This window comes from Bos indicus x Bos taurus, chromosome 11, assembly GCF_003369695.1.
Source record: "Bos indicus x Bos taurus breed Angus x Brahman F1 hybrid chromosome 11, Bos_hybrid_MaternalHap_v2.0, whole genome shotgun sequence".
NCBI lineage: Eukaryota > Metazoa > Chordata > Mammalia > Artiodactyla > Bovidae > Bos > Bos indicus x Bos taurus.
In genome coordinates, this window is record NC_040086.1 from 24,492,667 (window position 1) to 24,510,096 (window position 17,430).

Sequence of the window (17,430 nt, forward strand, 5' to 3'; positions counted from 1 at the left end):
TAAGAGAAAACTGTGGCCTGGGACTTCGAAGGGTGGCTGCTGAGCACACGTGTCCCTTCTCCCTAGCCACCCACCCCCATCTCGGAGGCCAACCCTTCTGCGTGGTGGCTAGCAGTGACAAAACCAAGATGAATCACCATATGTCAGGATCCATAAATTGTGAAAAGTCTAAGCAGCAGGTCTGGGATGAGAGATCAAGGCCAAAGGTAAATATTTCTGACATAGGCTTTTGTTTTCCGATGGTGGCAGCTTGGATTTCCTTCCTGTTGGTGAGAAAAGGATGGAGGGGTTAGGCGGGGCTGATCCAGCTGCAGAAGGAAAGGCTGCTAGAGCGGGAGGGGACTGCACTTCTCACTCCCAGGGAGACTTCCCACAGCTCCCCCGCTTCTCCTTGCTGAGGCTGGAGGTAGGGGGCACCCAGGGAGAAGTCTCTACCTCCTTCTCTTAGGGAAGTTCACCCTGGTTGTGCTGACCTTACTGGCCTAAGGGCCTTGCTTCTGGGTCAGAGGACACCAGCCTCAGTGCTGAAATGTGTCTCCTGGACTTATTTCTAATCCTCTGGCAGGTCAGTGTTGACTCACGCTCTCCCTCCACATGGGATTAGAGGAAGGGGGCTTAGGGTCATTTTTGGCTACTGAGCATCTGAACCCCCTTCCCATGTTTGGGATGCTATCACTTCATGAATTTCAGCGCCCTAAAAAGACTGTTCTAGTCTTCTAGAAGTCTCTAGAAAAGTCTAGTCCACTTTGCAGCTAGGACGTGGACATACAACCAAGACTTGGCCAATCAGGTGCTCTTGCTCCGGAAGGAATCAGAAGTTATTAGCATCAACAAAGTGGGACATTGGAGAATCCTTTCTGGGGGAGGCTGCAGGGTGACAAAAATATCCAGGCTCCCACTGCCCATGGTGGTATCAAGTGTTGAGGGCTGAAGACAGTGATGGTGGAAGCCGTGGTACAGCACTCAGCAGTGGCAGCAGAGGTACCCTCATCTCACTCTTGCTAGGCTGTGATTGTACCTGTGGCCTCAGATATGATCCTGAGTTCTCAGTTCTTATGTTTTCTGATCCTGTTTTTCAGCCTTCTCAGGGATTATTCGATAGCTTTTTGAGAAATTCCTTTTCTTTAATCTGTCAGAGTTAGTTTCTGTTGCTTGCAGCTGAAAACCCTGATTCTGCCCAGCTACAACTGGTTTCAGTCAATCATTTGCAGATGCTCCTTTTTTTTTTTTCTTTCCTGCTTGCATTCTTCAAGCCTCTGTCCTCCTGGCAATTCCACAAGTAATCCAGAAAAGGAGGAACGAGCATGCAGAGAATTTGACCACAGCTGGGAAGTGAGCCAAGAGAACTCTGAAGAACTTGAGTATTAGCTCCTTCACTTTGTTAGGTGGGGTGGATGTGGGGCTGTGGGATGTTCCTCTTATGTTGTTCTTCTCATCTCTAATTTGGTTATACAGTGATTCCCTATGGCACTTACAGAGTCCATGAGGGCATGGACTGAGTCGCCTTGTTTTCCCCAGTATCCAGGCCATACAGGATGCTCAGTAAATAGTAGTAAATCGTGACAGAGAAAGTTTGAGAAAGAATTCAGGGGAAAGAAGGTACATACATCCTTAGTGTCTCTGTAAAAAAAGAACTGTCTCAACTCTGTGGGCTCGTGAGTCGAGCCAACACTGCAGGAATTTGGTGGTGTTGATTGAAGAGCAGGAACCTGGAGCTTTAGCCATCAGACTGTCAAAGATGGAGACACACTCCCAGGCAGGCAGAGCCTAACCTGGGTCTAGTCCAGGGAGAATGTCAGTCCATTCTTTCTTGGAAGGGAACCCCAACAGTGCCTGCAAGTTCAACTGAGATGGCTTTCCAGAAAGCATTTTGAATCAATTTCAAATGCATTGACAGTACTTGGTTGAAACCCCATACAGAGGTTGAGGGTGGGTGGAGTTAGTTTGAATCTAGAAGACCAAGAGCAGGTTACCTTAACCATAAAAGAGCCTCAGTGCATCTATTGTATGGGCTTCCCAGGTGGTACAGTTTAGGTGAAGAATCTACCTGCTGATGCAGGAGACTCAGGTTACATCCCTGGGTTGGAAAGGATCCCTGGAGAAGGAATGGCAACCCACTCCAGTATTCTTGCCTGGAAAATTCCATAGGGTTGTAAAGAGTTGGACACAAGTGAGCATACACACACGCACACACGCATCTTGTTTTGAGTAACATTTATTCAGATTTGAGTCCACAAGGAAGTGTTTGCTACAAACTGACTCTGGTTCTAATTTTTGTTTGTGGGATTAACCAAGGAAACATTTACCTTAGGCAGCTCTCTTAACTAACCTAAGTTTTCATTTCTTGATTTTAAAATCTCTAGTTGTAGAGAGTTGGGGCTACCTTGCTCACTAATTTCCTAGCGAAAATTCGATGTTTCTGTTAATTTTCTTAAGGACAAGAATCATGTGTTGTTTTCCAAATACCCTTGCATCCAAGTACAAAGCTGGACCCAGGAGGCACAGACAGCCCATGGTGTGGCCATGTTCTGAAAAGACTAGGCTGCTGCTGCTGCTGCTAAGTCGCTTCAGTCGTGTCCGACTCTGTGCGACCCCAAAGACGGCAGCTCACCAGGCTCCCCCATCCCTGGGATTCTCCAGGCAAGAACACTGGAGTGGGTTGCCATTTCCTTCTCCAATGCATGAAAGTAAAAAGTGAAAGTGAAGTCGCTCAGTCGTGTCCTACTCGTAGCGACCCCATGGACTGCAGCCTACCAGGCTCCTCCATCCATGGGATTTTCCAGGCAAGAGTACTGGAGTAGGGTGCCATCACCTTCTCCGAAGACTAGGCTAGACCCTTCTAAGACCCTTCTCAAGCCAGGACCTAAGGCTAGCAGTGAGAACGTTAGAAGGGGGAAAACACTGTAACTAGGATCTGTAACCAGTTACAGGTCCTTCTGAACTGTTTGTGGTGCTTAGTTCGGCTAGTGAAGCTGAATTTCCAAGATATCTACTTCTAGCCTATGCTTGTCCCTTGGACTGCAAGGAGATCCAACCAGACCATCCTACAGGAAATCAGTCCTGAATATTCACTGGAAGGACTGATGCTGAAGCTGAAACGCCAATATTTTGGCCACCTGATGCAAAGAACTGACTCATTTGAAAAGACCCTGATGCTGGGAAAGATTGAGGGTGGGAGGAGAAGGGGACAACAGAGGATGAGGTGGTTGGATGGCATCACCAACTCGATGGACTTGAGTTTGAGTAGGCTCCAGGAGTTGGTGATAGACAGAGAGACCTGGTATGCTGCAGTCCGTGGGGTCGCAAAGAGTTGAACACGACTGAGAGATTGAACTAAGCCTATGCTTATCTTTAAATTCACATCGAACAGTAGAAGATCATTAAAGCTGCTCATACATCCAATACTGTCTGGGGTTAGTGAAGGAGAGAATTGTGAAACATCATGTGTGTGTGTTAGTCGCTCAGTTGTGTCTGACTCTTTGCGACCCCATGGACTGTAGCCTGCCAGGCTCCTCCATCCATGGGCTTTTCCAGGCAAGAATACTGGAGTGGATTGCCATTTCCTTCTCCAGGGATCTTCCAGACCCAGGGATTGAACCCAGGTCTCCTGCATTGCCGTCTGACTCGTCTTACACATGCACGTATATTTCAAACCTGTGCTGTGCATCTTGGTTTCAGCCCGTGAAATTCTGTGGTGACTGTTTTTGCTCCGAGAAGGTGCTGCGCCTCTTTCCGTCCTGGGCTTAGAATGATAAGCAGATTAGAAGGTCATGAGTGACAGCGGCCAGGATGGTCCTCTTACTTCCTCCGCTTCCTCTCTCAGGAGAGGCCGGAGGACTCTGGAGAAAACAGAGATGGGAAGGAAAACAAGTCAATCCCAGCGTGGGGAGCAGGGAGGGGAGAGAATGGTGACAGACTGTGGGAGCTGCCAGCAAACATCTGATTCCCTGCATTGCTCGGAGGAGAGGAGGCAAGTCTTTCCAAATCCGGGCGCCCCAACACGATTGCGAAAGCCACGCCCATCGGCCCACAGACGGCCAACACTGCTGCAGAACCAGTGAGACACCTTGGGAAACCGCCCGAGTTTCTGGAGACATCTCTGTAAAAGCTGCCTTTCGCCCTGGTGGATGCTGGAATCCCAGCACTGGGTGACCCAGAGCCGCCTTTTGTTCACGGCAAAGTTAATTTCAGAAATGTCGTTCTCGGATGGATGCGGTCCTGGGGCGAAGAGTCAATGCCTTCTCCCACCGGCGGCCGCGGGGCTGGCTGAGCACGAGCGCAGAGGCACTCCTCGAGCTTTGAAGTCAACAGAGGTAGGCAGGGCAGGCCACGGTGGAAAACTGTGAAGTCAGCAGAGTTATCGCGGGCACTCCTCCCTTCCCCCTTGCTTCCCCTTTCTCCACCCATTTCCCCCCTCTCAGCTTGCAGCTTCTCATTTCCCAGGGGATCGTGCAACAGAAGAAAAGCCGTCCAGAGATACGAGGGGCCAGCCCACGGCTCCAGCTATCGAAGTATGCTCCCCCCCCCAGCCCCCACCAAGTCTAAAACAAACACAGGAACGCATTCCATACATTTCCAAAGACTAGAGAGCGCACACAGAAATCCTGGCCTTTGTGCCTTCTCCCTTAAACCCCACGAGTTTGGGGCCTCAAGTTTGAAGCCGGCTTCCTGCCTCCCCTGGGTTTTTTGAAAGATTCAAAAGTGCCTCAGACCAAGACAGCTGCTTGGTTGATGGCTCACATTGAAACCACAAATTATAAAATGATAAATCGCTGCTCAAAGCTCTTCCAGGAAAGACTATGTTGTCAAGATTAAGTTACAACCTCATGGACCTATGAGTGAGTCGAGCTGCTGACTAACTCTCACACTTCTTTTCCTGCCCAAGATGTTTTTGCTTCGTGAACTTTCACTGTTTCTGAATACTTGAAACAAATGACTGAAGGCAGAAAAAACATCAGGGGACTTCTTAACCCATGGAGCTTTTTACAGGCTTTATTATGTAACGGCTGCTTTCGTTTGGTGAGACCCAAAGGAAGTTGAAGAAATCTCTTTCTTCTTGAGCACTTAACTGCCAGCGATCTGTGAGAAATGGCTTCGTGTGGGCAGCTCCACTCACTTGAAACTCTAGTTGGAACGTGTAGTGTGTGCTAAATCAAAGCTGGTTTTAAGGAATTTGGGTCTTAAAGTATCTGTTCAGTGATTTGGGCAGGATTGCAACATGAATTACTGTATTTGGTTCCCATGAAATAAATTCTTTGGACTACTCTTAAAGGGTCTGGTCTAGTGATCGAGTGTGACAAATAATTAGGCCACATGCATTCTCTCATGTAATGATGCTTCTCTCTGCCAGGGTTTTGGCAGGCAGAAGGAGGTAAGATGAAATGCTTGTTTGACACCTATATATTGCCTTGCTGAGGGGTCTGGCACACTGACCTCATTGAGATCACCTGGGGCTGGAGGAAGACCATCATCTATCCATTATGTGTCTCCAGCACAGGGCCTTGGTTACACAACTGTGATCCGGTTTCTCCAAGGCCACTCAAGTCTTGAGGACCATCAGACTGTGAGTCATAATCACTTTAGCATTGACTCCTAAGTTCCCTCTTGTTGATTTTACACCTCAAGCCCTTCAGTTTCTCTCTTTCTTGGAGGCCTTGGGTTCTGTGTGGCAGTTTTTGTTTTCTGATGTCATCTTGTGTTATCACCTACGCTAGCCACTGCAGGGCCTGCCACGGCTACTGTCTCTGCTTTTCTTGAAGGCAGGCCTGCTGTCATTACTGCTGCTTTTTCTGGGCTACTTCAAGTTGTGGGGAGAGTTCTTTACTGTGATTATAGCTCTTTCTTCCAATTTTGACTGGTCTGGCGTCTCTGTGACTATAGCTCATTAGGACTCCTGAGGCTAGGAGGCACTATTTTTTTATGCTACCTTGTTTTTATTTTTTTTAAATAACATATACTGTAACTTACTTTTTGCAGGGAAGTATAAATATGAAAACAATAATAGTCATTAATCCCACAGTCTAGTAATGCTTCACAGTATTTTTTTTTAAATAAAAGTAATAAACCCAAGGGAAAAAATTAAAGCAATAAAAATGGTATCAGAGAAAAATAAAAGCTCCTCTTCTGCCCCTAAATCCCTCCCCAAAATATAACTACGATTACTAATTTTTGTGTATCCTTGTTACTGCACATATATGTATGTCCTTTAACAAAATTTTACATAAAAATAATCTTTCTGTACTCATCATCATTCTACATTTTGCTTTTTTCACCTAAAAGGCTATCTAAGAGATTTTTCCATCTATGCACTGCAGGGATACTCCCTATTTTTAAATGTCTGCATAGTCTTTGTTAGAAGAGAATGTGCCTTCCAAATGAAATGCATTCAAATAAAATAATTCCAGGTCATTTCTATCCCTTACTTCCTCTACTCCCTGAATCCAAAGTGAATTATCTGACTTACAAGTTTGAAAGAATAACCTAGGCATGTTAGTTTCAACCCTGGCCTCCCTGAGACTCTCGTTTTCACAGTGGTGAAGAAACTAGTACCTTCCTTGTATAGAGATTAGATGAGTTAATATATGTAAAGCTCTGATGCATAGAAATTATTCAGTAAGTGCTAGTTCTCGTAATTAATTTTGCATATGCTGTACTGGGACTTGCTCTCTCCCTTAACAATATATCTTAGGGATTATTCCGCAGCAGTATATATACACGCATGCTTAGTTGCTCAGTCGTGTCCAGCTCTTTGTGACCCCATGGACTGTAGCCCGCCAGGCTCCTCTATCCATGGGATTTTTTCAGGTAAAAATGCTGGAGTGGGTTGCCATTACCTCCTCCCGATCTTCCCTACCCAGGAATTGAACCCATATTTCCTGTGTCTCCTACATTGACAGGCAGATTTTTTTTTTTTTTTTTTGACAGGCAGATTCTTTACCTGCTGAGCCATTGAGGAAACCCACTTATAGACATACCTCATTTTAAAAGTGGCTAGTATGGTGTTTCATAGTATAACCTCACTGTAGTTTATATAGATGTGTTCCAATTTGGGTTGTTTCTAACATTCAACCCTTTCTCACCTGAGGATATAGAGTTCTGGAGTCAGTCATTGTAAGGTTCACCTGCCATAAGTATATTTTCCTTTATTTAACAAACATGTATATCATTTACTACCTGTCATACAATGTCCTAATCACCTTTAAAACTTTATTATTAACTCATTAATACTCATAATGATGCTTTTGAAATAGGAGCAGTGTAATCTCCATATTACACATTGGGAAACTGAGGCACAGAGAGGTTAAATAACTTACCTGAGATCACATGGCTGGGAAAAGGAGGACCGAAAAAGCCAGGCCAGGCAGTCTGGCTCCCAAATTCACACATTTGACCTCCCTGTCCACATTCTTCACCTCTCTTTATTCTAAACCCTGTGGCATCACTTCAATAAGACCCTGAGACTCATTTTGTCACATTTCACACCCCTATTGTGGATGGGAATTCAGCCTTTTTGGAATATACTTAGGGACATATAGGTGATTTAAAAGAGAACATGATCGGGACTTTGCTGGTGGTCCAATGATTAGAACTGTGCTCGCCAACGCAAGGGGCACGAGTTCAATCTCTGGTCAGGGAACTAAGATCCCACGTACTATGTGGTGGGGCCAAAAGGAAAAAAATAAGACAAAACGTGTTTGCTGGATCAGTCTGACTCAAATTACCAAGAGCCAGCTTTTCTAAGGATTGTCCCGACTATACCCAGCCAGCATGGAGAAAGCTTTTCAAGTGATGATACCAGCATTTGCCTTCAGAGGTCCCAGGTCTGGGTTCTCAACTCTGCCACAGTGGCCCGCTGAGCAAACTCACAATACAGGTCAGCAGACAGCCTTAAAATAAACAAACATGTTTGTGCTGTGCCCAGTTATGAAACAGTGCATATCCAATTTGGTAGTGCAAAACTCATGCAAATAATCTGCTTTTTCCGATTCCTGCTGTGTATGAGTCTTTGACTTGGCCAACTCAAATTCCTAAAATACTAAGGTTCAGAAAGTCTGGTCAAAGTTTACTAGTTAAATATGAAACCCTGCCTCCTCTATCCATCATCACTGCCCCCATCCCTACCCTCAAGCCACTTTAGCTTTTAGACATATGTACACTAAATGCCTTTTTCTTTCAAGATATGAGTGAGGTATTTCTTTTGGAGTATATCCAGATAATCTGGCAAATCCACACTTGATGTTAGCCACAGGGAAGAATATTTATCAAAAAAAAAAGAAAGAGGAACAAAATATAAAATTAGGGCAGACTATGGACTCACCCTCTTTAGAAATCAGAAAAATGGAAGACCTTACCAAACTGAAGAGTTTAATTTTTTTTTTTTGCTTTGTTAATGGAAAAAATATGTACACATACATAATTTAATATTCTGGAAAATTCTTAATGATTAGCATTTACATTTTCATTTCAAAAGTTATTGCTTATTCTAACATACTAAAACCTGTACTTTTTCCTTTTATACATAAACCTCTATCTCTGGGTTCTGTCTTGTAGAAAGAAAGTTACTTAAGGCCAGTTTTTTACCCATCCTGAAGCTTAAATTTTGGCTCAAGGAGCTTCCTGTTCTACTCCAGCTGTGACATGTTGAAAATAAACCTGGCAATTGGAGACAATTTGTTATACTTTCTGAGCTTTTGCTGTGGCTGTAGCCCTTTATGTCTTAGGAAATAGGGTGGGAGATAGGGAGAGAAGTGGGGGAGAGGGAAGGAGAAGGGGAGGAGATCTGATGGGAACAGGAAATAGGGTCTTCCGGTTTTCCCAGGCCTTCTTTCTGCTCCTTTTACCTTTGCATCCTCCAAGGGGATGAACTGCCTCTGCACATACAGGCGCACCTCACTTTATTGTGCTTCACTTTTTTGTGCGCTTTGCAAATATTATGCTTTTTACAACTGGAAGGTTTATGGCCATCCTGCATCAAGGAAGTCTATCAGCACCATTTTCCCAGTAACATTTGCTCATTTCATAACTCTGTGTCACACTTTGGTAATTCTGGCAATGAACGTGAAAAAAGAGTCACTCAATTGTGTCCGACTCTTTGTGACCCCATGGCCTGTAGCTCGGTAGGCTTCTCTGTCCATGGAATTTTCCAGGCAAGAATACTGGAGTGGGGAGCCATGTCCTCCTCCAGGGGATCTTTGTGACCTAGGGATCAAACCCAGGTCTCCCGTTTTGCAGGCATATTCTTTGCTATCTGAGCCACTAGAGAAGCCCTTTTTCAATATTGTACTTGCTACGGTGACATGATCAGTAATATTTCATGTTAGTACTACTACTCGCTGAAGGCTCAGATGACAGCCTTTTTTAGCAATAAATTGTATTTAAATTGGGCTTTTTCTATGGCTCAGTGGGTGAAGAATCCGCCTGCATAGGAGACATAGGAGACACGGATCCCCTTCCTTGGTCAGGAAGATCCCCTGGAGGAGGAAATGACAACCCACTCCAGAATTCTTGCCTGGAAAATCCCATGGACAAAGGAGCCTGGCAGGCTACAGTCCATGGGGTCACAAAGGGTTGGACATGACTGAGTGACTGAGTACACATGCATGTATTTAAATTAAGGTATGTTGTTTTTTTAGACGTAATGCCATTGCACACTTGATGGGCTACAGCATAGCCTAAGCATAAATTTTCTATGCACTAGGAAACCAGAAACTTCATGGGACTTGCTTTACTGCAGTCTTCACTTTATTGCTGTGGTCTGGAACCAAACCCGCAGTATCTCCGAGGTCTGCCTGTGTGTCTAATCCAACTCTTCTCACAGGGAGGTAGTTGAGCAAGAAGGGATTGTGTTGGGATGGGAGCAGGAACTTGTCTTACCCTTAATTATAATGCACAGTGCCGGAGATTGAACACAGGAAACTAGATTCTGGCAGAATTGCTAAGAACAAAGACAGAAATTGATTTAAAAAGGAGTGATCCATTTTTCATTAAAAATACCAACCACACACTCACAGAACTAATCACCCTATTCTCCCACCCCAGTATCATCTACTGGAAACTGCTGTAAACCCTTGTCCCTACTGAAGAAGTAGGCCCAACAGCCATGTTTTGTAGCTTGTTATCCAGCTCTCCATTCTCATAGCTGATTGAACAAGAGGTGAATACCCGATTCAAGAGCAGTTAATCTGTAAATTCACTAGATTCCCATGACCTGTAGCCCTATGAAAAGAGAAAGAGATCCTGGGCTAATCAGAGTCATTCTCAGAGGAGTGGCATGAAAGCAAAGAGAAAAGTTATTAGCAGTGCAGAAAGGAGGAAGGGTGAACTGTATTTATAATGATGAAATCCCACAGACAGCGATGAATGTCTGTTAGTGAGGTCTGTCAGGCCACCTCAAATTGAGAACTAGCTTTTAGTACTAGTTTTCTGAGGCCAGCCCGTTACGGTTTCTGTTCTTGTATTTCTGAAAGCTTCCATTATCTTATCTTGTATTTTTCTTAAAGTTCTTATACTCGAGCTAGCTGGAATGAGTGCCTGGTGGTTGTAGCCAAGAAAAAGCCAAACTAAAGCATTATTAAATAGGCAGGCAAAAATAGAGCCAAAATAAAGAGGACTGAGAAGTCAGGAAAGTCAAAGCCAAAAGCGATGGGAGTAGGTGACTTTTGTTAAGGTTCTTGAGGTTGCCGATAATGTTGTTGAAATGAGTTCAAATTGATTAAAGAAGAAAAAAGAAAAGGAATTCACATATTTATATAAAGGATGCTCAAGTAGAGCAAGGGCAGCCAGGACTCTTAAGAACTAGTGACAGTTCCTCAAAATGTTAATATAGTGTTATTACCATATGACCCAGTGATTCGACTCCTATGAAGACTTAAGTGCACACTAGAACTTGTGCGCCAGTGTTCATAGCAGCATTATTCAGAATAGACAAAGAGCGGAAACAACTCCACCAACTGACGAAGGATAAAGCAATTAGCATACCCCTATAATGGAATATTATTTTATCGTATAAAAGAAACGAAATGCTGATACATACTACAACATGAATGAACCTTGAATAAGTGAAAGAAACTAGACACAAAAGGTCACTTATTATGTGGTCCCAGTTGGCTACTGGGGGCTGGGCAGAGTGGGGAATGGAAAATGATTGCTAATGGTCCTGGAGTTTCTTCTGGGGGAGATAAAAATGGTCTGGAATTAGATAGTGATAGTTGCTGTACAATTCTGAATATAATTAAAAAAAAAACAACTCAATTGCATACTTCATTTTTTGAAATATTTATTTTTATTTATTTGGTTACATCATGTCTTAGTTGAGGCACACAGAGTCTTCGATCTCCGTTGTGGAATATGGGAGCTTTAGTTGCAGCATGTGGGACCCAGTTCTCTGACCAGGGATGGAACCCAGGTCCCCAGCACTGGAAGCCCAGAGTCTTAGCCACTGGACCACCAGGGAACTCCCTCACTTGTATACTTTCAAAAGAGTGAATTTTCTCAACATGTGAATTATATCTAAAGCTATTATTACAAAAATTATATACATATGAAAACAGAACAAAGCCAAACAAAACAACAATATTGTGTCTCAAAGTGGAAAGCCAGGAAGAGAAAACCACATGACTCTCTCTGTCTCTCTCCACCCACTACTGCCCCAGGCTGTCATCTCTGCTTCCCTATGGACATCTGCTTCATTCTTCCCTCTCTACAAATCAGCTTTCTTTGCTGTTTCATGCACAAAGCAGCCTATAAACCCCACAGTTCACACTTATGTGTTGTGACAGAGACTAACCAGGTGGTCACCTGTCCATTTGTTCTTCATTCTGAGCATATAATGAAATGACATTTTTCAGCATCCTTTGCAGTTCAGTTCAGTTCAGTCAGTCAGTCGTGTCTGACTCTTTGAGACCCCATGGACTGCAGCACACAAGGCTTCCCTGTCTATCACCAACTCCTGTAGCTTGCTCAAACTCACGTCCATCGAGTCAGTGATGCCATCCAACCATCTCATCCTCTGTCGTCCCCTTCTCCTCCTGCCTTCAATCTTTCTAAGCATCAGGGTCTTTTCTAATGAGTCAGTTCTTCACATTAAGTGGCCAAAGTATTGCATATTCAGCTTCAGCATCAGTCCTTCCAATGAATATTCAGGAATGATTTCCTTTAGGATTGACTGGTTTGATCTCCTTGCAGTCCAAGGGACTCTGCAGTCAAGTGCAGTCATATGATGAATTATGGCCAGGAAAATGTGGGCAGAAGTGATACAAACTATTCTCAGGCCTGGTCAATTAAAAAACCTACTCTGTACCTCTCCATCCTCTTCCTCTTCCTTTGACTGCTGCTGTTGCTGCTGCTAAGTCGCTTCAGTTGTGTCCGACTCTGTGCGACCCCATAGATGGCAGCCCACCAGGCTTCCACGTCCCTGGGATTCTCCAGGCAAGAACACTGGAGTGGGTTGCCATTTCCTTCTCCAATGCATGAAAGTAAAAAGTGAAAGTGAAGTCGCTCAGTCGTGTCCGACTCTTAGCGACCCCATGGACTGCAGTCTACCAGGCTCCTCCATCCATGGGATTTTCCAGGCAAAAGTACTGGAATGGGGTGCCATTGCCTTCTCCGCTTCCTTTGACTAGGACCTTAGAAAATAGTTGAACTGCTAGATGAAAAAGGAGCCTGGATATTTGATAAAATTTATTGGAGCACAGCATTTCCCCACTGACCTATTTGAACTGGATATGATTGAGAAATAAGCTACTGAAATTTGGGGGTTGGTTGTTGCAGTAGCTAACTTACTCTGACCATATATGTCCTCTGTACAAGAGACTAACCCAGATTGACTGGTTGGGCTCTCAGATCCAGTGTAAAATCTTCAGATAAGAAAATTGTATTGGTCCTAAGTGAGTCAGGAAGTCTCCTAGTTCACTTGTCTGAAGCTGAGGCATGAGGTCACAGGGCATAAACATAGTTCCCTGGGGGCTACTTACATAAGCAAGAGGCATTTCTTAGAGAAAAGATGTCCACTCTAGTGGTTAAATAGGAGGGGTCACTGTGAATTAGGGAAATGAAGATGCAATGCCCAGAGCAACTCTATGTTTCTCCCCCTAATACATTCATAGATAGAAATATAGGTATGGGTATAGATATATTATAGATATGGATGTAATATATTCTGGTTCCTAATTTTAAAGGTAAAGTGCTTTTAAGGAAATTTGAAAAAAGAAAAAAAGATTGAGTCACCATTTTGCTGTAACTCCTCCCCTCCTTTCCATTCCATTCCTTCTCCTCCCCCCATCCTAGGGGACAGTACAGTGCAGTGTGTGCCTGCTAAGTCGATTCAGTCGTGTCCGACTCTGTGCGACCCCATAGATGGCAGCTCACCAGGCTCCCCCGTCCCTGGGATTCTCCAGGCAAGAACATTGGAGTGGGTTGCCATTTCCTTCTCCAATGCATGAAAGTGAAAAGTGAAAGTGAAGTCGCTCAGTCGTGTCTGACTCCTAGCGACCCCATGGACAGCAGCCCACCAGGCTCCTCCGTCCATGGGATTTTCCAGGCAAGAGTACTGGAGTGGGGTGCCATTGCCTTTTCTTTACAATGCAATGTGTGCCTGCTAAGTCACTTCAGTTGTGTCTGACTCTTTGCAACCCTATGGACTGTACCCCACCAGGCTCTTCTATCTATGGGATTCTCTAGGCAAGAACACTGGAGTGGGTTGCCATGCCCTCCTCCAGGGAATCTTCCTGACCCGGGGATTGAACCTCTGTCTCCTGCAGCTCTTGCATTGCAGGCAGATTCTTTACCACTGAGTCACCAGTGTAGCTAAGATTAGTTAACTCTCTAGAATGAGATTACCTGGCAATAGCTTTGTTTCACTGTTTCCTGGCTCTGGGCTGTTGGACAAATTATTTAACTCCTCTCTGTTCTAATTCTCCGTCCATATGGGAATATTAATAATAGCACTTACCATAAAAGAGTCTAATGAAGATCAATTAGTTAATTTGTTCAGGGTATAGGAATGTGCCTGGTTCATAGAATTTATTTGCTGTTTGTTGTTATTATGTATTTGAAACTGCATTGCAAATTTAAAAATTTTTTTCTAGAATCTTCTAAAGATTAAAGGTGGACTGTGTCTTTAGTGACAACTCTTTTTATCTTCTTGAAGATCCCAAAGAAGTGGCAATCAGTTGTTCTTGTGGATGCTCTGAACTGGTGGAGTTATCCAAATGCAGATATTTATATGGAGATTGAAAAGCAGAGACTTTACTTCGTCGACAAAGGTCCCTATAGTCAAAACTATGGTTTTTCCAATAGTCATGTAGGGATGTGAGAATTGGATCATAAAGGAAGCTGAGCATCAAAGAATTGACGTTTCTGAACTGTGGCGTTGGAGAAGACTCTTGAGAGTCCCTCAGACTGCAAGATCAAACCAGTCAGTCCCAAAGGAAGTCAGTCCTGAATACTAATTGGAAGGACTGAGGCTGAAGCTGAAGCTCCAATACTTTGGCCACCTGATGTGAAGAACTGACTCATTAGAAAAGACCCTGATGCTGGGAAAGATTGAAGGCTGGAGGAGAAGGGGCCTACAGAGGATGAGATGGTTGGATGGCATCACCGACTCAATGGACATGAGTTTGAGCAAGCTCCAGGAGTTGGTGATGGACAGGGAAGCCTGGCGTGCTGCAATCCATGGGGTCTCAAAGAGTCGGACATGACTGAGCGACTGAACTGAACTGAGATGAAGATACTGAGGTTTTTGTTTAAATAACACAAAGAGCCATTTTTATTGGCAGGAGGTGTACCTCTTCCAGATTATTGTAATGTCTCATTTCCTCTGTTAATGGTCTGAATCAAGAAGTTGGGGCCTCAGGACTTGGGTCAAGAGGACTAGAGGAGACTCCCCATCCAGGAGATAGAAAGAGCTCCTGCACCACACTGGCAGCTGAAAGCAAAGGAGCAGGATGCTAGGCAGGAGCCCCTGGAAAGAGTCTAATGGGGGAAATTTAGGAGCAGTGATATCCAATATCCACTTTTACAGGTTTTTTTTCCTGCACTGTAATTCCCCTCTGTAATCATTAAGACTTCATGAAGTTTGTTAAAATTGTAGCCTTATGTTAGCAGCATCCTGGGAAATAGAAAGGTTTTCATATTTCATGGTAAGGTAGATATTAGAGAGTGACAGCCAGCTGGAAAAGCTGTTATGAGATGACTAGAGGTGACTGGGGAAGAATTCTGGAACAGAGCTGCTCAGTGTAAGGTGACCAGTGGAAACCAGCGTAGATTGGGGAATATGGAAATACCTGGAAAGAGGCAAGGAAGGTAATCCAATAAAGCTGGAAAAATCTGGATAATCTCTCTCTCCATGTGTGTTTAAACGTGTGTTTGTGTGTCTGCATACCTATACAGAATTTATATCCACTTTGGATTTATGGCATATACTTTTTCCCATTATGTCGTGAGCTTTCTTAGTGTCTTTAAATATTGTTCAAGTACATAACAAGTATATAATGAATAATGATCTCTTAATACTCTGATTTTATTCTCTTATTTAACTACTTCCAATTATTAGACTTTTTTTCAATTTTTCACTTTTGTAAGTAACATTGCAGTGAACATTCTTACGTATTCTTCCGTGCATATTAAAAAATTATTTCTCAAGATAAGTTCTCAAAAGTCTGTTTTCTGTGCTAAATTGTATGACCAGTCTTAGGCTTTTGATATATATTGACAAATTGCCTGTTGGAAAACTCATAGCCTAAAGGACTCCATAACCACTGCACCACATCTTCATGTTAGATTAGCTGTGCTCATTTAAAGAGGCTGAACATGATAAATATGGGACAGTGTTTGCCTGTTACCATGAGATTTCACCAAGGAAATATGTCTCAATTTCCTTGTCAAAAACTTGCCTTTCTTTACCTCCAGGATAGTCTTTCTTTAGCAGATTTAGCTGTGAGGAAATATTGATATTCTTTCCAGACAGAACTCTCTAGCCTCCCTCAAAGGGAGCTTATTCTTTTTAAAATTTTTTTAATCTTTTTATTTCATATTGGAGTATAGTCAATTAACAATGTTGTGATAATTTCAGGTGGACAGCAAAGGGACTCAGCCATGTATGTACCTGTATCTATTCTCCCCTAAACTCCCCTCCTATCCAGGCTGCTGCATAACATTGAGTCCCCTGTTCTATACAGTAGCACCCTGTTGGTCATCCATTTTAAATATAGCAATGCGTATATGTCAATCCAAACTCCCTAACTATCACTTCCCCCAATTCCCCCCCACCCTACTGGAAACTGTAAGTTAGGTCTCTGAGTCTGTGAGTCTGTTTCTGTTTCCTAAATAAGTTCATCTGTATCATTTCTTTTTAGATCCCACATATAAGAAATGTCATATAATATTTCTCCTTCTCTATCTGATTTACTTCACTCGGCATGACCATCTCTAGGTCCATCCATGTTACTGCAAATGGCATTATTCCATTCTTTTTAATGGCTGACTAGTATTCCATGCATATATGTACCACATCTTCTTTATCCATCCCTCTGCCAATGGACGTTTAGGTTGCTTCGATGCTTCAGCTATTGTAAACAGTGCTTCAGTGAATATTGGGGTGCATGTATCCTTTTGGGCCATGTTTTTCTCTGGGTATATGCCCAGAAGTAAGATCGCTGGATCATGTGGCAACTCTATTTTTAGTTTTATTAAGGAACCTCCCGGAGAAGGTGATGGCACCCCACTCCAGTACTCTCACCTGGAAAATCCCATGGACGGAGGAGCCTGGTAGGCTGCAGTCCATGGGGTCGCTAAGAGTCTGACACGACTGAGTGACTTCACTTTCACTGTTCACTTCCATGCTTTGGAGAAGGAAATGGCAACCCACTCCAGTGTTCTTGCCTGGAGAATCCCAGGGACGTGGAAGCCTGGTGGGCTGCCGTCTATGGCGTCCAACTCTGTGGAGTTGGACACGACTGAAGCAGCTTAGCAGCAGCAGCAGCAGCAAGGAACCTCCATACTGTTCTCCATAGTGGCTGTACCAATTTACATTCCCCCTAATGACTGAGTGACTTGACTTTCACTTTTCACTTTCATGCATTGGAGAAGGAAATGGCAACCCACTCCAGTGTTCTTGCCTGGAGAATCCCAGGGACGGGGGAGCCTGGTGGGCTGCCGTCTATGGGGTTGCACAGAGTCGGACACGACTGAAGTGACTTAGAAGTAGCAACAGTGTAGGAGGATTCAAAGGGAGCTTATTCTTAATTCTCCTCTGTCTACTTTGAAAGCAAGGTGAAATAATCCATCTGCTGTGGCATGACTGAGGGAAAACCTTGTCTATGACTCTCAAGTTTACCCCCACAGCAGGTATCTTGACTCTAGATAAATGCCCACTAGTTCTTACATAACATACTTAGAGTGATTGTAACTTTACACATTACTATAGAGAATGTT

At 43.8% G+C, this 17,430-nt stretch overlaps 1 long non-coding RNA gene across 8 annotated transcripts in view; it reads left to right on the plus strand.

Annotated features, from left to right (window-relative positions):
- LOC113901132 overlaps positions 1 to 17,430 on the plus strand; it is a 62,370-nt gene that overhangs the window by 34,320 nt on the left and 10,620 nt on the right. For 4 of the 8 annotated variants that reach the window (XR_003513324.1, XR_003513323.1, XR_003513319.1 and 1 more), the window contains 2 exons: positions 67 to 206; positions 3,679 to 4,313. This is a non-coding gene — a long non-coding RNA (uncharacterized LOC113901132). Of the gene's footprint in view, positions 1 to 66; positions 207 to 1,253; positions 2,075 to 3,678; positions 5,272 to 17,430 lie in introns of those variants that run through there. The other 4 variants (XR_003513322.1, XR_003513325.1, XR_003513320.1 and 1 more) reach the window with 3 other exon arrangements.